Source organism: Fukomys damarensis, unplaced genomic scaffold (assembly GCF_012274545.1).
Source record: "Fukomys damarensis isolate Sample0158 unplaced genomic scaffold, DMR_v1.0_HiC HiC_scaffold_30, whole genome shotgun sequence".
NCBI classification, from domain to species: Eukaryota; Metazoa; Chordata; class Mammalia; order Rodentia; family Bathyergidae; genus Fukomys; species Fukomys damarensis.
Genome location: NW_022900942.1, coordinates 28,533,819 through 28,555,864, shown reverse-complemented (window position 1 = coordinate 28,555,864; position 22,046 = coordinate 28,533,819). Strand labels below are relative to the sequence as shown.

Here is a 22,046-nt window from a genome sequence, read left to right as displayed (position 1 = left end):
GGAATGTTGGTTTTGAGACAGAAACTTTGGCTTCTGACATAAGTTCTCTGATCCTTGGTTTTCTGATTCACATGAGAAGTTTGAACCATTGTAGCTCTTGATGTTTATAAAAATATGATGCATGAAGAAATTTTATTCTATATCTTTAGCTATTGAATTAGATCCTTTGGGCTACTATAACAAAATACCTTGGCTAAAATATTTGTAATCAATAGAAATTTATTGCTCACAATTTTGGAGACTAAAAAGTCCAAGATCAAGATGCCAGGAGATTTACTATATGTCAAGAACCTCATAAATGGCTACATTCTCATGTGGTGGAAGAGAGATGAAACTCCCTCACACATCTTTTTATAAGGACACTAATCCATTAGTGCCTACTGTATCCTAATCACCTACCAGAGACCCCACCTCTTAAGACCATCACTTTGGAGGTTAGGTTTGAATTTTAGGGGGACATGGTGGATATTTAGATGGTGGCAGCTATATATGTGGACATTGTGGTATGTAGAATGAAAAAAATTTTTTTTACCTTATCAGCTGTCATGAAATTTCCTTATTGTAGAAGAAAGAGGACGTATTTTCTCTTTTTCCTGCCTCTGTAATATAGTTCTATAAACATGCATTTAAGCTCATGTAGTTAGATTTTCTTCATAAACCGAAACAGGCTGATGTTAAACTCATTTTCTGTCTTAGAACCAAATTGGTCTTGCCTGCACATTTGATTCACCCTCTACATATTTTGAGAGGAAGAAAAATAGCATGGCTATCTCAGTTTAACTAGGCCAGAGTAATAAGCAGAAGGCTGAGAAACCAGTTGTTATAATATTTGTCTGTGTTTCTATGACTACTTGTATGTGTTAATATATATGTATATATAGGGGCTTCAAATGAGCGATATAGGCCATCGTGGAGGACATGTACCCCTCAGACTTTCCATGTATCATGTGTCACAAGTCCACACTTACTTGATTGTTAAAGTTCAATTTATAGTGGAGATTGTCAGGAGAAAACAATGCAATGTATTTCATTTCCGATATTAAATATAAAACCCTTTGCAGATAGCACCTTAAGCACAGAATATGACATCGACTATTACTTTTAAATAAATTCTGTACATAATATGAATAGAACACAGGATGACAAGTTAGGTAAACTTTTTGCTGGCAAGACTGACAATATAATCTAGAATAAGTTATTTAAGACTTCTGAGAAGCAATTTTTCTCATTCTTAAAATTGAAACTAATATTCCTCACAGAGGTATTTTCAGAGTTAATGAAATGCCACATTAAAAAAAACTCAGTACAGTACCTGCCAACTGCCAGGCAATGACAAATATAATTTTCTTCCCTCTTTCCTTTACTCCATTCATTTTGTAGTATATTCAAAATTTTCATAAAATACATTACAGTATTTTTAAAGGCTTAGAGTCCAAGACATTTTCCTATTTTAAAAAGGTCTTTTTTTTCAAGTCCAAGGATAATTTACAATGATATCTATGTCTGAAGGAAATTAAAAAACTCTCTGTATAATTAAATACAAGAAGATGAAGAGAAATACGAAATATCAGGAGCCCTTGTGTTAGACAGGTGCACATTATCTCATTTAATACTCCTGTCAACTCAAGAAATAAATCTAATCTCCATCTTATTTTATCTCATTAGATGAGGAAACTAATACTCAGTTTACACTACCCAAGATCAAACTAGTTTAAATGTATTCTTAGGATTTGAATCCAGATCTTACTTCATTTCTCTCTATAATTACCTATAGATTTTTAGCCACTGGAGAGAGGTAGCTTTTGCCTTCTACCTGGAAGGGGGACAAGAATAAAGTGTGGAATGCATTGTCTGGAGGCCATTAAGATTGGATTGTGGCACTATATTCCTCTGTAATTTCATTATCCCCATCCTGCTTTTTAAAGACATGATTTGGCATTATGTTGTATTTCTTTATGTGTGTTGAGATAGGGAAAAAGATGAGCACTATTGTCTAACAATATGCTACCTAGACATGAAATTACTATATAATGTATAAAACTAAATTTATAATTTGTTATAAAGAAGCCTCAAAATATTTCAATAACGCTATTTCTTTATTTTTAGAAAACAGAATTTGAACATTTTTATGTGTTTTACAACACATGTATAATGTAATAAAGTAAATACTATATTGTTTCATGGCATGCTTAACTATCAATGACAGAATAACTGGAAAATATATTTCTTATTTTGGTTTACACATTACTTTTTCATTTTTATTGAAAATTATGAACATTTTAAAATACTTTTTGATCTAATTTTGATTATATAAAAGAAGTAATAAAAATTAAGCCATATGTAGCTGTTTTACAAATTTAGTTAAAAGGAGCTATATTTGAAGGAAAAGAAATATATATATATTCCATATAGTAGCCAATAAGGTATGAGGCAGCTAATTGCTTCCTGTCCCTTTTGAAATTACTCAGCCTGAAAAAAGATAGCACATATTGATTTACTGTATAGTAAATGTCCCATTGTCTCTCTGCCTCTAACACCCAGATACACACTCCCTCACATATACACTCACACTCACACTCACACACGCACCCCACTTACATAGAGGGTAGTAGTAGTGGGGAATTGTATATCTAATCCTTTCTTTCATCAAACTTATATATTAGCAAAATTTGGATGGGAGATTTTCTTCCTTTGTAAAAGTAAATGGCATAGAAAGAGTAGCAGTATGGTGTTAGCTTGAAACTGTGATGTTTGATTTGGAGCTGAAAAGAAAAACATGTTTTGAAATAAATTATTTTCTGGTATTATAGTATGAATATTTTACAAATATGTATGTATACTAGTATATCTGTTTTATAGCCATGCATATTTGATATTAGAAGTAATGTGAAAACTTAGCATGTACTTGATAATTTTTTTGGAAGTTAATATGAAGATTATACAAATTCAAATTGTACTCTCCACTATGGTTTTTTATTTATTTCAAGAATGACCCACTAAACTAGAGAATGGGAAATTTATTCACATAACATATTGTGATGTGATTCCTATATAGGTATTTGTCTTACTATTTGTGATTTTTCTATAAGCATCTGATTTTTTTTTCAACATATCCTTTGAAATGCTGATTTTAGTTATTATAAAGCCAAATCAGTAAAATTAGTGAGAGGTTCTGGAAAAAACAGCCTTTATAGAGCAAGCTGCACTGAAAGGCAGTCTCCTGTAAATATACAAATGCCGCAAGTATAATAGTAGTGAACATTTTTTTGTCCTAAATATGAATTATTATCTTAGACTTTTTGTGATCATGGTTGCTTCTGTCACTTAGATAGTAATCATAATGTCTTGTGCTTTATCTTTAAAGGAATCATGAAATTTCCTTATTGTAGAAGAAAGAGGACGTATTTTCTCTTTTTCCTGCCTCTGTAATATAGTTCTATAAACATGCATTTAAGCTCATGTAGTTAGATTTTCTTCATAAACCGAAACAGGCTGATGTTAAACTCATTTTCTGTCTTAGAACCAAATTGGTCTTGCCTGCACATTTGATTCAACCTCTACATATTTTGAGAGGAAGAAAAATAGCATGGCTATCTCAGTTTAACTAGGCCAGAGTAATAAGCAGAAGGCTGAGAAACCAGTTGTTATAATATTTGTCTGTGTTTCTATGACTACTTGTATGTGTTAATATATATGTATATATAGGGGCTTCAAATGAGCGATATAGGCCATCGTGGAGGACATGTACCCCTCAGACTTTCCATGTATCATGTGTCACAAGTCCACACTTACTTGATTGTTAAAGTTCAATTTATAGTGGAGATTGTCAGGAGAAAACAATGCAATGTATTTCATTTCCGATATTAAATATAAAACCCTTTGCAGATAGCACCTTAAGCACAGAATATGACATCGACTATTACTTTTAAATAAATTCTGTACATAATATGAATAGAACACAGGATGACAAGTTAGGTAAACTTTTTGCTGGCAAGACTGACAATATAATCTAGAATAAGTTATTTAAGACTTCTGAGAAGCAATTTTTCTCATTCTTAAAATTGAAACTAATATTCCTCACAGAGGTATTTTCAGAGTTAATGAAATGCCACATTAAAAAAAACTCAGTACAGTACCTGCCAACTGCCAGGCAATGACAAATATAATTTTCTTCCCTCTTTCCTTTACTCCATTCATTTTGTAGTATATTCAAAATTTTCATAAAATACATTACAGTATTTTTAAAGGCTTAGAGTCCAAGACATTTTCCTATTTTAAAAAGGTCTTTTTTTTCAAGTCCAAGGATAATTTACAATGATATCTATGTCTGAAGGAAATTAAAAAACTCTCTGTATAATTAAATACAAGAAGATGAAGAGAAATACGAAATATCAGGAGCCCTTGTGTTAGACAGGTGCACATTATCTCATTTAATACTCCTGTCAACTCAAGAAATAAATCTAATCTCCATCTTATTTTATCTCATTAGATGAGGAAACTAATACTCAGTTTACACTACCCAAGATCAAACTAGTTTAAATGTATTCTTAGGATTTGAATCCAGATCTTACTTCATTTCTCTCTATAATTACCTATAGATTTTTAGCCACTGGAGAGAGGTAGCTTTTGCCTTCTACCTGGAAGGGGGACAAGAATAAAGTGTGGAATGCATTGTCTGGAGGCCATTAAGATTGGATTGTGGCACTATATTCCTCTGTAATTTCATTATCCCCATCCTGCTTTTTAAAGACATGATTTGGCATTATGTTGTATTTCTTTATGTGTGTTGAGATAGGGAAAAAGATGAGCACTATTGTCTAACAATATGCTACCTAGACATGAAATTACTATATAATGTATAAAACTAAATTTATAATTTGTTATAAAGAAGCCTCAAAATATTTCAATAACGCTATTTCTTTATTTTTAGAAAACAGAATTTGAACATTTTTATGTGTTTTACAACACATGTATAATGTAATAAAGTAAATACTATATTGTTTCATGGCATGCTTAACTATCAATGACAGAATAACTGGAAAATATATTTCTTATTTTGGTTTACACATTACTTTTTCATTTTTATTGAAAATTATGAACATTTTAAAATACTTTTTGATCTAATTTTGATTATATAAAAGAAGTAATAAAAATTAAGCCATATGTAGCTGTTTTACAAATTTAGTTAAAAGGAGCTATATTTGAAGGAAAAGAAATATATATATATTCCATATAGTAGCCAATAAGGTATGAGGCAGCTAATTGCTTCCTGTCCCTTTTGAAATTACTCAGCCTGAAAAAAGATAGCACATATTGATTTACTGTATAGTAAATGTCCCATTGTCTCTCTGCCTCTAACACCCAGATACACACTCCCTCACATATACACTCACACTCACACTCACACACGCACCCCACTTACATAGAGGGTAGTAGTAGTGGGGAATTGTATATCTAATCCTTTCTTTCATCAAACTTATATATTAGCAAAATTTGGATGGGAGATTTTCTTCCTTTGTAAAAGTAAATGGCATAGAAAGAGTAGCAGTATGGTGTTAGCTTGAAACTGTGATGTTTGATTTGGAGCTGAAAAGAAAAACATGTTTTGAAATAAATTATTTTCTGGTATTATAGTATGAATATTTTACAAATATGTATGTATACTAGTATATCTGTTTTATAGCCATGCATATTTGATATTAGAAGTAATGTGAAAACTTAGCATGTACTTGATAATTTTTTTGGAAGTTAATATGAAGATTATACAAATTCAAATTGTACTCTCCACTATGGTTTTTTATTTATTTCAAGAATGACCCACTAAACTAGAGAATGGGAAATTTATTCACATAACATATTGTGATGTGATTCCTATATAGGTATTTGTCTTACTATTTGTGATTTTTCTATAAGCATCTGATTTTTTTTTCAACATATCCTTTGAAATGCTGATTTTAGTTATTATAAAGCCAAATCAGTAAAATTAGTGAGAGGTTCTGGAAAAAACAGCCTTTATAGAGCAAGCTGCACTGAAAGGCAGTCTCCTGTAAATATACAAATGCCGCAAGTATAATAGTAGTGAACATTTTTTTGTCCTAAATATGAATTATTATCTTAGACTTTTTGTGATCATGGTTGCTTCTGTCACTTAGATAGTAATCATAATGTCTTGTGCTTTATCTTTAAAGGACCATAGTATCCTTATTTGTAGAATAGTATTTTGTGCTTACAGTAACTTTGTTGTATTTTATGTTACTTAATATATTGTAGTATCTTTTTGTTAAAAAATATAGACACCTTCTCTCTGGAAATATTTTGATCCTTCCTTTTTGCTTAACATTAACATGTACCCCACCTCCAATTTTCATGGAGCTTTGCAGATGATGCCCTTATAAACACCCTGGTACAGGCCTTGCATCCCAGAATTGTGACTGTGGCTGCTGTTTACTGGCGAGTTCCCATTAACATAGCCACCACTCCTGGGCTAGATAATGGACTCAAAGGTTAAGAGCAGAGGATCTCAGCGGCTCCAATCAGCAGGGCTTTTCCAGGGCTAATTACCTCTTTACTGCGCTGACTCTAATGTGACATGTTTATTGCCTTAACTAACAACTCATTAGCTTAGTTGATGTTTTTGTCAATATTAATTCGTTCATTTAAGCCAAGTCAAAGCTTAAACAAAGATGTCCAGACTGAGAAACGGGCAGCAGAGTGACTTTTGTTTGCTCATCTTTTTTTCCCCTCTTAGTCAACTTCAATAAAATAAATGTGTAAAAAAGAAACATTTAAAGTGTTTGTATTGAAAATATTGGTATTTGCCCATTTCTCAGCATGTAGAACAATTCTGAATTTTTTTCTCTATGCCTACCTCCTGTGTCTCCATAACACAGCTTGGTGACTATTTAGTGCCTACTAAGGGCAACCTATTGCTGTTCTTTGACTATATTTCTGTAAAGGGTTAACATTCAGCAATTCTTTGTTCTGGTTAATGCTTTATTGTGGTTATTAGAAGAGAGATTAAAATTTTTCATATGATTTTAACGTCCACTGGACTACCTGTAAGATTACTTTGAGATTTATTTGTAATGATTGCTTAACTCATTTAGCTTGTGTGGTTATTTAAAAGAAGAGGAAGTTACAAAGTTATAATGAAATATTTCACTTCAGTTTTTTGCAATACTTTGTTTCCTTTAATGCTATTTCTTAGAGAAATGTGCTTTTTAATAATTAAATTCTTAATGCTCTAGAATAGCAGAAGTGGGTAAAATAACTGAGTGTGTCCCTTGAACTTAGTAAGTTGATGACTTTGGGGAGGTACATCAACATCCATTTGGCAAGTCCCCTCTGATAGGGTGTAAGGTGCATTCCTGTTAAAATCAAACGATATGAAGCTGCAATGCCAAGGGACTTCCCTCCTTCAAAGACCAGCCTCTGCTCTGAAGGCCAGAGACTCACTGGCTGTTTGGTTCTGGGAGGTGATCAGGTACAGAGAAAGCTGATAGACGCTGTGCATAGAATGTAGAATGCCACTTTTAGAGGGAAATACCTGTCACACAAATCAGAGATATTCATATCTATTCTATTCTTCATTTTCTACCTATAGAAGTTACATAGATTCCAAATTATTATCAGTAATTATAAGAAATTACTGTCACAGGAACTAAATGTCTTTATTTGTATAATTGTGTACATTCCATACTAAAAACTCTAGCTATATTTATCTTTCTGGCTTTCCTCAGTTGCCATTCTGTCCTGACTCAGCCTCAGTAGGCTTTTCTGCTTCTCACTTTACTGAAACCTTTCTCATAGGTTACCAATGATTTGCACAGTACCAGATCCAGTAGGAATTCTCACCCATCAGTCCCTTGTTAGTAAATTATGACTCTACCTAGGCTAAAACTTGAAACTTGCTTTATTTAGTTTCTGTGGCATCTTCCTCTCCTATGTTTCTCCCACATCATTGGCCTCTTGGACTTTGACTTAATAATTCTCTTCTCTTCAACCTGTAAAAGTTCTTTTGTACCTAAAATTCACCCTCTGGGTGTCACATCCACTCCTGTGGCTCCAAACCATCTTCTCATAGATGATTTCCAAATTTTTTAATTCTAGTGCTAGATTTACATCTGTCTTCAAGTTCATATACCCAATGAGTTAGCTTGATCTGTGTATCATTTGAAATGTCCAAAACAGCTGGGTCCTGACCCCCACTTAAAAACAAACCCAAACACTCCCATCTCTTCTGTTGCTACACATTTTTTAATTAATTAATTAATTAATTTTTGGTACCGGGGATCAAACTCAGGACCACAGTTTGTAAGGCAGGTATGGTGCCACTGATCTAAACCCCTGGCCCCGTTGCTACACATTTTAGTAAATGTCATTATCATTCACCTAATTGGTTTTTTTGTTTTTTGTTTTTTGTTTTTGGTACCGGGGATTGATCTCGGGTCCTTTCGCTTGCAAGGCAGGCCACTGAACCACTGAGCTAAATCCCCAGCCTCACCTAATTGTCAAAACCAGGATTGTTGGAATCATATTTCCTTTCTGTTGTGAGTGTATCCACTCTCTACATGAACCCTGCCTGTTCTGGTTTAAAACTGTTTTAGATCCAGAATTCAGCCAGTTCTCACTAAACCATCACTCCTCTTGTCTCAGTCACCGTTATCTCTTGCCTGACCCACTGCAGCAGCCTCCCATTAGGCCACCTCATTTCACTCTTGCCCCCACTACACTCTTGTCTGTACACAGCACCCAGCTACTATCTAAGTTAAAAGGCCGCTCTCTTCTACATAACCCTCCACAAATTTCTCCTAACCTTCAGAATAAAACCCACATTCAAAAGGCCATGCAGCATCTACTTTGTCGTTACTTCTGTGCCTCCAGATCCTGCTGTGGGACCCCCTCATTCAGTTGCCATGGAGCTGCAGTGACCTTTTGCTGTCACATAGCAGTCCCAGGTAGGCTCCTTCCTCCGGTCCGGGCCTTTTGCTCCTCTCCCACACATACCCACACCCCTCTAATTCACTCAAGTCTCTGTTCCAAAGTCGTCTTCCTGAGTCCTTACCTGTCTATCACTTTCTAGGCTCTTAGGCTGCTTTATTTTTCTTCTTCTTGCCCTTAGTACCACTTCTATTTGTCCCTTTTGTTTCTGTGTCCCAACTGGAATATTAGCTTCCCAAGAGCACAGATGTTGTTCACCTCGTCTTAGAACAGTGACTGATACCTAGCAGGCATTGGGTTAAGTACTTAAAAGAATCATTCAGCTAACAGGTTCTGAAGTTAGGATTTAAACCCTGATGTTTCCTTGTTTGCTTCCCTCTCATCCTTTCTTTTGCTCTTTCTCATCTCCTCACTCACGCCACTCAACAGGCCTCCACTTTCTAGGAAGACCATATGGAAGCATTTGGACTTCTCAGTATTCAGTAGATTAGAGATTTTTCAAAATACCTCTTTGGCGCCATAAGCATCTGCTTCTATTATTTTACTTCATTGTTTCTGGCCCCTAGAGTATCAAGCAATCAGTACTTTTACCTTCCATAGACAATATGAATAAAACATTTTTAAATTAAAAAAGAAAAAAAAATCTATGTACATTAAGCAGTATCCTTTTGTTTACTTATAGGAAGGTCAGACTATCTCATAAGTTAGTACACTGCATCAAAAGCAAAATGAAATTAAATTTTCCTGTTTGACACAACTTAATCTGAAATTCAATAGAACAGGGAAAAATGTGCTATGAATAAAAGAAAATTTGGATTTTCTACTCTTCTGGTTATGGAGGAGGAAACAGCTAATTACTTTGAATTAGGATCACTTTGATTAAGTTAATACTTTACTAAACTAATTAGTCTTTAAAATATCTTTGCTAAAATAATTCTCTAGTCAAAGTTCTTTTATTAAAAGAACTTTTTAGTAAAAGAAATGAGGGCTTACTTTTTGTGCCTTGCGGGAGGTAGAAAGTTTTAAAAGTTTGTAATAATTACATTAATATAAAACAACTGGTTATAGAAATGTTTCTTAATTATTCTATATTCATGAATAATACAGACTACATGGGAATTAGTTGTAATAAAATCAAGTACCTGTATGAAGCAAAGGAGTAGAATTCTAGATGGCACTCTGCCATCCTGGTTCTTTGATGGATATTAACAAGTAGGAAAAGGCTTCATTCATTTGGTTACACTTTAAAATAAGTGGCCAATCATTATTAATTCATTTTGTACTCATTGTAATGGCATAAATCATCATAAATTCATTTGATTTAAAGTGCATATGATATGTTGTCCCATAGGAATTTCCTTGTAATTGAGCTATTAATTAAAGTATTTTAAAAATATGACCTTTTTTCCTTTCTCTACTGTTCAGAGCCAAGAGTGGTTAGTGGCCATTTCTTTATGCATGATTTTAAGTATGAGGAATGAGATTGTCATAAATAGGCCTGATGACTGGCATAGGAGTGACCAAAGCCCAAGAAAATGGATAGGTATATTTTCCAGCAGCAGTATAATAGTAAAGAATAATCTCCAAGGGCATTGGGTAATACTATGAAAGACAATGATTTTATAAAGTTCCAGTAAGAAATTAACATTTTTCCTTAATAAACATCGTTTAGCTTTGGCTTTGGTTTTAATGTCTAATTTTTTAAACTCTTTGTGCTGACCGATGGTCTTTCATCAGCATTGGTTGCCTTAAAATCCAAGTTCCTGGCCACTGGCAAGTGGGTGCTCTAAGATCAAGGACTTCTTCCTTGACTTATACCATCGTGGTTGTCCCATCTTTCTGTTCTTCAGCCTCTTCAATTACCCAGTGCCTACTGCCTGTTTTGGGGTATTAGGTACTAGAAGACTGCCGAGGGCAGATTCCAGAAACTGCTGTAGCATTCCTGTTTGGTCTTCAGGCTTTTAAAGAAGCATGAATGGGAAAATGTAGTCAAATAATAATAGAAAGGAAATAAAAATTACAAATGGGAAGCTGGAAAGATCCCACTTATTTTACAGCTTTTTAAATGGTCTTATTTAGTGCTACTCTGTACAAATAGAAATTGGGTTTTAAAACTACATAATTCATTTTCATGTCTTAGTAGGCTCTAAGCAATCAGTTGTAAGAAAACAAAGATGTAAGGCTAATCTGGTATTTTGTTAGGGTATGTAATGGTTGAGTGTGTATGTGTGTGGCCACTAATTTAGTATGAAGAAAAAGATGAGCCATGGGGTTTTCTTTTCTTTCTTTCTTTTTGGTACCAGGGATCAAACTCAGGACCTTGTGCTTGCAAGGTAGGCAGTTGAACCACTGAGCTAAATCCCTGGCCATAGGGTTTTCTTATCAGAGGGGGAACTTTGGTTGTGGAACCCCAAGACATGACCTTGCTTCCTTGGCAACATGTCGAAACAGAACTTGGAAGCCTTGTTAACAAGCATCACAATCTAGTAACAGCCATCTCCCAAGCTCACTTGGTGGGAGATGGCAACAGTGAGCGTGCTGAGCTTCTTCCCCACTTCATGGGGCCACAGCCTCAGGAATCCAGGCACAGAAAGTATATGTGAAAGACTAAGAGATGGTTAACTCTATCCAGATGCCACAGGCCACAATGCAGGAGGCACCCAGCCAACACGGACACCCCAGGGAAGGTCTCCCCAAGACTGACCACAACTGATATAGAAAAATTGAGATACCTGTGTGAAGTCTTCCTAAGCACAAATACTAACAGCTCCAAAGAGCGAAAGATCACAGGCAAGTCTCACCAGGCCCAAAGGCTTTCAGTAGCTCTGGGCGGGTCTCCCCAGAACCAGGTATAAAAAATGTAGAGAGGCAAAAAAGTCCAAGGTGGGAGAACAAAGTCACAGTCACCATGCCCTGAGAAATACTGAGAAGCCCAGTGTACATTCATCTTGGCCCAGCCACCACTGGAAGTAACTTCACAGGGAGCTATGCTGAAGTCTGGCCAGTGTGGTCAACACAGGCAATCAGGCCAAACTTTCTTCTTGAGTCCTTAGTGCATGTTTTCCTGGGCAGCCAACCCTTCTGTGGTTCCTTCTTCCCAAGCAACTCTATGACCCACACCTCTACTGGATAGGCCCTGATTATGGGAGGAAATATCATGACAACACCTTTTGAAACTTCTATCTCCTTTGAGGGACTTCACGATGAGTTTCATGATATGTGGTCTTTTGACAATAAACAACTTTTCACCACAGAATGGGTAGATGAGAGGGAGGAGATGCGTGTACTATATCACCTCATTTGGAATTAGAAGCCTTTATACTTTCTGAGCTGAACAAGGTTTCTGAACTCTTAATTCATGCATTACCTTGTATACAAGAACATCCTGAAATGCCTTATCCAGACTATAAATCCATCTACTGCAGAGGTGCACACCTGTAGAGAAACTTTATTATGCAAATGACCATACTTTTCAAATCAAATGTTTCTTCAGATAAGCTCTTGTGCCATCTCCACAGACCGTATAGGGGGACTTGAAGCCAGGTGTATAAATGCATCAACTGTAAACTCTTGGTTCATAAAAAGTGCCACAAATGTCACAATTGAATGTGAGCAGCATTCTTTGCCACCAGAAACCATGATACCAATGGATCAATCATCCATGGCTTTAGACCCTATAAAGACAGCAACCCCACGTAATCCTTCTAGTTGTGAGGGTTTGGAACAAGTTGGTGAAGGCAAGGAGGCAGTGAACACCAGGGAAAGTGGCAAAGCTTCATCTAGTTTAGTTTGGTCTTTTGGACTTCAATTTGCTTCAGGTGATAGGGAGAGGAAGATATGCAAAAGGACTGTTGGTTCAATTTTTTAAAATCATCAATGAAAGTTGTGAAAAAAGTTTGTCAACAGTGATTGGGTGCAGACAGAGAAGAGTGTTTGGAGCAGGTATCTAATTGTGCTTTTCTTGTTGGGCTGCATTTTTGCTTTCAGGCACAAAGCAGACTGTTCTTTGTTCTAGACTATGTAAGTGGAGGATATCTAATGTTTCATATGCAGTAACAAAGAATACTACTTACTGAACAACCTACTGGGTTTTACTTTGCAGAAGTCACCTTGGTATTCAGTTATCTTCACGAGCAGGGGATACTTTATAGAAATTTGAAATTGAACAATTTATTATTGAATTCAGAAGGGTACCTTAAACACAGTGACTATTGTGTGTGTAAGGACTATAGCCAGAAGATACGACCGGCACTTTCTGTGGTACTCCTAATTACCTTGCTCCAGAAATTTTGAAAGGAGAAAGATTATGGTTTCAGTGTTCACTGGTGGAGTCTTGAGGCACTCATGTTTGAAATAATGGGTGGAAAGTCTCCATTTCATGTTATTGAGCTCTGATAACCCCGATCAAAAAAGTCAATTTTCTCTTGCAAGTTATTTTGGAAAGAAAAATTCACATACCACATTGTCTGAGTGTAAAAGCTGCAAGTGTCCTGGACAACTTTCTGAACAGGGACCCAAAGGAGCAATTGGGTTGTCATACTCAAAAAGGATTTGCTGATACTCAGGGGCATCCATTCTTTCCAAATATTGACTGGGGTATGCTGGAACAAAAGCAGGTGGTGCCTCCCTTTAATAAAACCAAATATTTCTGAAGAGTTGGGTTTGGACAACTTTGATTCCTTTTATTAATGAACATGTCTGGCTCATTCCAGATGATAATGACATTGTGAGGAAGATTAATGGATATGAATTTGCGGGTTTTGAGTGTATCAGTCATATTTCATTATATGAAGGAGAACTGGTCTGATCTTCCTTTTTCAACTATGCATTCTGCTTATGTTGCTCTTTAATGCATGGAAAACTTATTACCAGCCTGGATCCAATTAACCATTTCATAATTGCCTGGAAGCTAATTTTAAGTTCTTTTTTTGTAGTTATATTTAGATGTAATACTTGATTCTTATAATCTGTAATAGAGAATATTGAGTTTTTTGTTGATAGAATCGCTGTTTACAATTTGACTTAAACAACAATGAGGCAATTGCTTGTTAACCAAACTTGTAGGCACATTCCATTTGTTGAGAGACAGAATGTATAATATTTTTGCTGTTATTTACAATACAAGAAAAATAATTTGTCTTTTAAGTAGAATGTCTTACCTATGCTTGTTTCATTATACACCATATCACCTGTACTTTTAGTCCACAGTTTATGTAGTCTTCAGGGAAATCCAAAAAATAACAAGTTTGAGTAAATCTGCAGAAAACATATATATCTCCTTAGGTTTTTTTATTTAGTAAGTTAACACATGAAATACATAGTAGAATTCATTTCTGGGAAAGAGTTCTTTTAGACTATTTTTCATTAAAATTAGTGGTTAGCAATTTATTAGAGTGGCCAGATACAGAATTCCTCTGTTTTAGTACCATTTTTTTATGCAAAGGACTGAAAAGTAACAATATCTAAATAAGTTACAATTGTACAATCCTAGCATTTCAGAATGTAGAATAATTACATAGGGCGTTTGTTTAAACTGTTTACTGAGCCCACATTAGAATTCTTTTGGGCCTTTTGACCTCATTTTGAGAAACATTTCCTTCAAGTTATTCATTAATCCTCTGGTTAAATAGAAAATGTATTCATGATATAATATTTTAAGATGATATAAGCAGCAATTTACAACTTTATAGCATTCTTGAACTAATTGTATGTATGTATGTATGTATGTATGTATGTATGTATGTATGTATGTATTTTGTTTTTTTGAGACAGGGTCTTACTATGTAGTTCAGACTGACCTGGAATTTACTGTGTAGCCCAAGTTGGTCTCGAACTCACAGCGATCCCCTTGCCTCAGCCTCGCCAGTGCTGGCATTACAGGCGTGTGCCACCACGCCCGGCTTGAACTAATTTTAAATGAATGACTTTGTTGATATCTTCCCTATTTCCTTCAACAAAATCTTATCAGTTTTCTACCAATAATGTACACATGATGAGCATTTTTCTTTGACAAGGTTTAACTTTTATTTACAGTGGTGTTTTTTTAATTTTTAAGTAAAATTCACAGTATATTTTATGCAGAATTGCATTTCAACTGTTTTCAACTATATTCTTTTTTCTTTTTTTTGCAGTCTTTAAGTATCATGCCAGTTCTTTTCATATTACATAGTTCTCTCAAAAGACCAGGGGAATAAGGCAGTTTACAGTCAGAATGTTTGATATTTTGGTGGTATAGGAAATAATTTTTTTTGCATAAGCTTGTGGTCAGATCATTTTATGCATGTGCAGCCTGGATTAAGTTTCAGTCACCTTCTTCAGTGCCACTATATTTATTTTATACATTTGTTCTGTTTTTATTTTTGTCATGTAGAATACTTTCTTAATCATCATAATGTAATCTCTATTTCTGTACCTTCTTTTTCATGTTAAAAACCTTTAAGTAAAACATTTAATACACACACAAAAAGAAATCAAAACTGTCTTTATCAGCAGTTGACATAATTACCTGCACTGAATGTCCAAGTCTACAAAAGACTACAGGCACTACTGAGTAAAGCAGGTTACAGGATACATTATCAATATTTTAAAAATCAATTACATGGGCTGAGAATTTAGCTCAGTGGTGCTCACACCTGTTTGGCAAGTGCAAGGTCCTGAGTTCAATCCCTGGTACAAAAAGAAAAAAAAGCAATTATGTGAGAGGTGGACGCAAGAGAATTCTAAGTGTGAGGTCAGCCTGGGCAACTTAGTGAGAACCCAACTATTTTTTTTTTCATCCAATGCCTGAGATCTGCATCATGGTAATGGAGCAACATAGAAGAGGTTATGAAGATGGCCACCACCAGTATGATTTCAAAGGACAGAATATCTCTTAACTCACCCCAACAAACTATTCTACTAATTGGCACAAATCTCTCTAATTCCAATTTGTGTGCTGAGGGATATAGTAGTATATGTTCCCAAGCTAGTCTTTGCCCGTGTGTGCTCCTTCGCCTCCTTTGACAGCATTCTTCACAAGGCACAGAACAAACTCTGAGACCAACCCATGCTGTCTGCTCAGTTCCAGCATAAACAGCTTGTGTGTGTGTATTTTAAGTGTGTGTGTCTAAGGTGCTCTGGAGAACTGAAGATTCAGTCCTTATTCTTGCATGAGAAATTTAACAAGGAGAAAATTGAAATAGCAATATAAAGATGTTGATTATTATCAAACGAACCATGATGAAAAGTATATGGGATACTTGTAGAAATATATACCTGTAGTTCTTTGTAGCTAATAAAGTGTTTTCATATAATTGACATTAAACAAATGTCATGTGCATTAGTAAATTGAGTCTGTACTTGTGATAAGGACAAATAAATGTTCCAGAATACAAGTTAATTAAGGCATAACAGAGTGTGTGTGTGTGTGTGTGTGTGTGTGTGTGTATACAGATGTGCTGTGTTTTGGGTTATGGGTGGTAGGATAAGGCTAGCTATTATAACTAGCAAGATATTACAAAAATTTTAAGCATTGGTATTTTTTATTGGTCAGTGTATAATTGGACAGTATTCATTTTTTCAAAGCAAGCTAGCCAAAGCATAATACTGTCATTTTTTAAAACTACAGCTTACTTAGGCTTTATTTTGCTGTCTTTGACCCAGTCTTTTAAAAAAATTTTTGAGCCAGGGATTTGGCTCAGTGGTTCCACGGCCTGCCTCGCAAGCGCAAGGGCCCGAGTTCGATCCCCGATAACAAAAACAAAACAAAACAAAAAAATTTTTGAATTTGCTGGGAGAACAAAGTTTAAATGTTTTCTTGTAGTTTTGCCCTTTTGTAACACTGTTCAAAACAGTAAAATTAAACTTAGTATCTTTTAAAAATTTTAAATGAGATGAAAAGCTTGAAATAAATAGCATTAACATATAAGCTATTATTACTCTTACCTGCATGACAGTAGAATTAATTTCTCACCTGCCCAACAATCTATGTAAGTTGTGATTTATCCTGAGTGCTTTCTACCTTTTAATGGATTTTGTATTGATTTGTTGTTCTTGTGTTCCAAGTCTGTCTGCATTTGTGGTAGTTCATTTGTACACTTGGCTAGACAGAGATGCTGGTTCGATCTCAGTATCTGTACTATGCACCTATCTTATAGGCAGGGAAAGACCAATGAGTTGATAACCTTGCATATGGCCCTAGATTGACCTGAATGGTGCTGAATCCCACCCTATAATAAGTTGAGTTAGGAGCCTCTTGGCACTTCCAATCAAGACTCAGTGACCAACAGGATGGCTTAGTAGTGATCCTTAGAGTGAGAGAAGATACCTTTTTAGTTCCCCAGGACAGAAAATTTTATTGTTAATGACAATGACATACGATCTTTTAGATATTATGAGCCAGTAGAATTTCCAAAAATCAAATTTGAGAGCATTTAGTAGTATTTCTGATTTTTAAATTTTACATAATACAAATATTAGAAAATACCACTGTACACATATTTTTATTTTAAATCCCTTTTATTCACCAAAATGGTAATAAGTACACAGCCTTATCAAAAAAGTAGTAAGACTCTACTAAGAATAGATACTCCTGTAAGTTGAGTAAATTGGTTTTCATGTCCACCTATGCTGAAGTGTGTATATTCCCTGGTCTTTCCATCTTCTCATTTCCTGGTCTTACACATGCTATTCCCTCTGCCTGGAATATAGTCTTTCTATTGTCCTCACCTCTCATTGGCTAATTCCTGCTTATTCTTTAGGTTCTACATAGAGATTACTTTCCCTGGAACCCTTCTTATATCCCTAAAGGTAGGGTTAAGTACCTCTGTTAAGATCTATCTTAATACCTTTTGCTTGTAAATGTTATAATACTATTCATAGTATACTCAAATTACCTGTTAACTCAACTGCCTCTTGAATTAGGATGAATTTCCTTAAGGAAAGGGACTGAGTCTTACTCCCTTTTAGAAATGGCTATTGTGTGAGTATTTGGATTCATAGTTTGGGACCACATTGTGGAAAGTCTTGAATGAATATCAGGGCACTACTGTCACAGGAGAGCTTTTATGAAGAAATCAATCATGATGGTAGATACAGTATCATTCTCTACCTAACTGAGCAAAATCCTATGGAATATGGGTATATTTAGAAAGTAAGTACATGTTACTTCTTGCACAAAATTAGGTTGTGTTTTATATAAACTAAAATATACCTTTTGGGATCACGATATAGCTTAGTGGTAGAGCTTGTGCTTAGCACACATGAGGCCCTGGGTTTAGTCTCCAGTACCCAAAACAAAACACACACATACACATGCACACACATGCACACACATGCATGCATACACACATGTGAGCGTACACATGCAACTTTTCTAGGTGGCAAAGGTTTAAGAAAAATAGAGATAGCATTTTGTCAGAATTTTTCTATCAGTAGGAAAATACCATCGTTATCTTTATTTTAGCTTTTGTGTTAGTTTGATCTGCCTTGCAGAATATCTATGTTATTTGAAACTGTAAGTTAGAAAACCCTAAATGAGAGAATACAAAATAAATTGAGAAAGACGTATCTATCCCTTTTTTTAATCATAATATAGTCATTGTTTAGAGGCTTAGGCAGCTGAGATAATATCTGATGAAGAGGCAGTGTATGAAATACTAGTCATCCTCACTTGTTCCTGTGGAATATCAATATCATTGCTGGTAGCAGTAAAGTCATACACATCCGATTAGCATATCTATAAATCAAAAAATTTAACCTAAAAATCCTTGTAAACTTGTTATTTATGTTTTTCACTTGGAATAAGTTGTCAAGAGAAAGTTGTGGAATTTTAACATTTGTGTGTCTTTAAAGTTCCCAAACTCCTAATTAGAAAGAAATGTGCTCTTCCTAGTGGGTTTAAAACTTGTATGTGAAGTTGTCTGTTTTTCTTACTTCTCCTTTTGTCGCCCTCTACATGGCCTGCCAGAGCTGTAAAAACTGCCCCACCAGAATGGTTCGGATCTTTGCTTTATGTTATCTGGAGACCATAGTTTGAACTAAAGAAGGGAGATGCTACGGTAGAATTTTACCTGTGAGATCACTGAGAGAAATAGAAAGTGATTTAAAGCAAAGGCAACAGTGCTCCAGAGACCCTGTATTTCCTGCGGAGCCACGGTCCTCACTGCAAGTCAGGGTCACTCTGTGTGGGAGAGCAGCAGGCGCTCTGGGGGCCTCTAGAGAACCCTTCCTGATTTCCATTTCTCTGTTGTTTCATCAAAGGCCAAGTGATCACATCCCATAGGCCACCTTTCCCATTTTGTCAGAACAGAGATGGGAAATACTGAGAAGTTAGCCACTTACTGTTTATTTTCACTCTCAAGAATAAATGGTCAGAGTAGTGAGAAAGCTGCCTCTAGAGTTCCTAACTCAGAGGCTCTTAGAAACCAGCAAGGTCCCTGGCATTGCCAGAATGCTCCTACCTGTAATGAATACTGAAGTGGTAGAGTGCAGTGAAGGAAAATGATGATTGAAATGCTATAAAACATTGTACTTAGGAAACTTTACTTCCCCTTTGCCGTATTACTTACTAGAATCTACCTCCAGGGAGCCCTATCGCTTAGATTGGAAGCCATTGCTGTGGGTGCTTCAGGAGATCTGCAGAGAACAGCACTTGGGGCTTTTCAGTAGCTCTTACAACTTCCTGGCAAATAAAAAGGAAAGTGGTAGATTTCTTGGACATTTTATAACATCATTCTGACAAACTAGGGCAGGGAGCTGCATTAGAAATGTGCATGCAGTAAAGGCAGATCTGTTTTCTATTTTAGTTGCATAGCACGTGCATAGCCTCTACCCTCAAGGAGCTGATAGACTACTGAGGAGAAGGAAATGCACAGAAATCCTCATACTTAAAAATATTGGATGAGGAATGAATATATAAGTGCTGGCAGGAAATAGTGATCAGTGGATCCGTTTTTTTCAAAGGAGTTTATTACATTTTATGATTTAAAAGGAAAATTTGGAGCCTTACATGTATTTCATAGTTCAATGTGAAAATTAAAATTTACAAATACACATGCAAAGTATGAATTTCAGCATGTTTTCTCAAGGCTTTATGCATGTACTTCTTCGTTGTGGTGTTGGTAGTGGTACTGGGGATGAAACACAGGACCTTGTCACTGACCTACATCCCCAACCCTTTTTAAAAACTTTTTTATATCAAGACAGGGTCTCACTAAGCCATTAAGTTGCTCAGGCTGGGCAAAAACTTATGATCCTACTCAGCCTCCCAGAGTGCTGGGAAACAGGTGTGCACCACCATGCTTGTTTTCTATGCACCTTTTTAGTCAATGCAGGGGTTGTTAACCTAAGGACATGACTTCCTTGAGATTATTCTGCATAATTTTGTGGATATGTATGTACCTTTTGTTTCCTAGGGAAAAGATTGTTGGTTTCCAACAGATTATTAAAAGGTTCTATGACTGAGAAGCAAATCAGTTTATAGGCTGTGTCCTCAGTCTCTGGGCTTTACCATACCTTTCACTCCTCTTCATCTGTATTTCAGTTCATCTCATGTCACAGTGGACAACAGGATAAAAATGACTAAATACGTTTTTGGGGGGTTGGATATATTGCACTAAAGTTTATATGTGATGTTCTTAATTTGGAAAAACGGACAAATTCAACCATTCATCCATGAGCTGTGCTTGCCATCTTCTACACACTCTTCATGCTGGGTATGTGGTTGTGCACTCCAGAGGCATAGATCCATTTCACACTCACACTTTTCATGAGAGATGGCTGCTATCGACATTTTATAGAGAAGGAAACTGAGGCTCAGTGAACGTCTTCCTAAGACACTCCCATACAAGTTAGGTTAGCTCCCTTTGTTAAACTTGAAGACTGTGGTCTCCTTTGCTAGTATGAACTGTTTCGTCTTTCCCTCAAAAAATTTTTTTAAAAACTCCTTTTAAATTACAATTTGCTTTTTTGTTTTGTCTTGGGTCTTTATTTTGTTGTTTTTTGTTTGTTTGTTTTGTTTTGTTGAGACAGGGCCTTGCTATGTAGGTCAGGCTGGCCTTGAACTCACTATGTGACCAAGGCTGGCCTCCAACTGATGGAGATTCAACTGCCGCAGCCTTCTGAGTGCTGGGATCATAGGCGTGTGCCACCATGCCTGGCCTTGCTTTTCATAATCCCTCGTGTTTTCCTTTTTTGAATGTCAGAATGCCTTTTGAAAGGCAGGTACAGCTGTGACCATAATATTTATCATAAAAGAATATATGTTAATTAGAATCTAGATCACTGCATCAGATTTAGAAGTTGCATTCTTAAAATTTTGTTTAACAATCTTACAGAAAGAAGTTACCACATACTTGGCATCTTCGCAATATATCAGTACGTACAGCAGAATGTGGAAGAACATAAATTGCTACACTTTTTAACTTTTTAACACTACGTACCTTGTCTTTTCTATCCCTCAGCCCAGTGTTTTCTATAACGAGAAGTGTAACTAATGGGAAGTATTTTCATTGGACTGTGTAAGATGCAAAAGGAAAGATAAATATATTATATTATTTGGAATTCTCTTTTTTGTTTTTGAGACAGCAGCACTCTGTTGCCTATACTGGTTTTCTTCTCCTGGACTCAAGGGACCCTTCTACCATGGGCCTCGTGATAGCTGGAGCTACAGGCATATGCCACCATGCCTTGTTATCTCCACTCCATTATAGGATGCTGAGTAGGAAGGGGCGCTGTTTGCAATTTAGGGTCATCGATAGGACCTGAGGATAATTTACACAGATTCATTATGTAATTAAACACTTTAGATTATGCCATAAAATATTTGGAGTCTAATTTTTCTCTTGAAAGTACATGGCTGAACAAATAATAAACACAAGATCTTTTATAGTTTTAAAGAAATGGGGGTTTAGTAGAGGGGGAAATGGGATAAAGTAAATTGTATTTATTTTAAAAAATCAAGAAATGTAAGCTGGGCATGGTGGAGCACAGCTGTAATCCCAGCACTCAAGAGGCTGAGGCAGGAGGATCATTGTGAGTTCGAGACCAGCCTGGGCTACATAGTGAGTTCCAGGTCAGTCTCAACTACATAGTGAGACCCTGTCTCAAAAAAAAAAAAAAAAAAAAAA

General features: G+C 35.7%; 1 protein-coding gene across 2 annotated transcripts in view; it reads left to right on the top strand.

Annotated features, from left to right (window-relative positions):
• Wdr7 (WD repeat domain 7) overlaps window positions 1-22,046 on the top strand; it is a 351,633-nt gene that overhangs the window by 223,161 nt on the left and 106,426 nt on the right. The gene's annotated exons all lie outside the window — the stretch shown is intronic.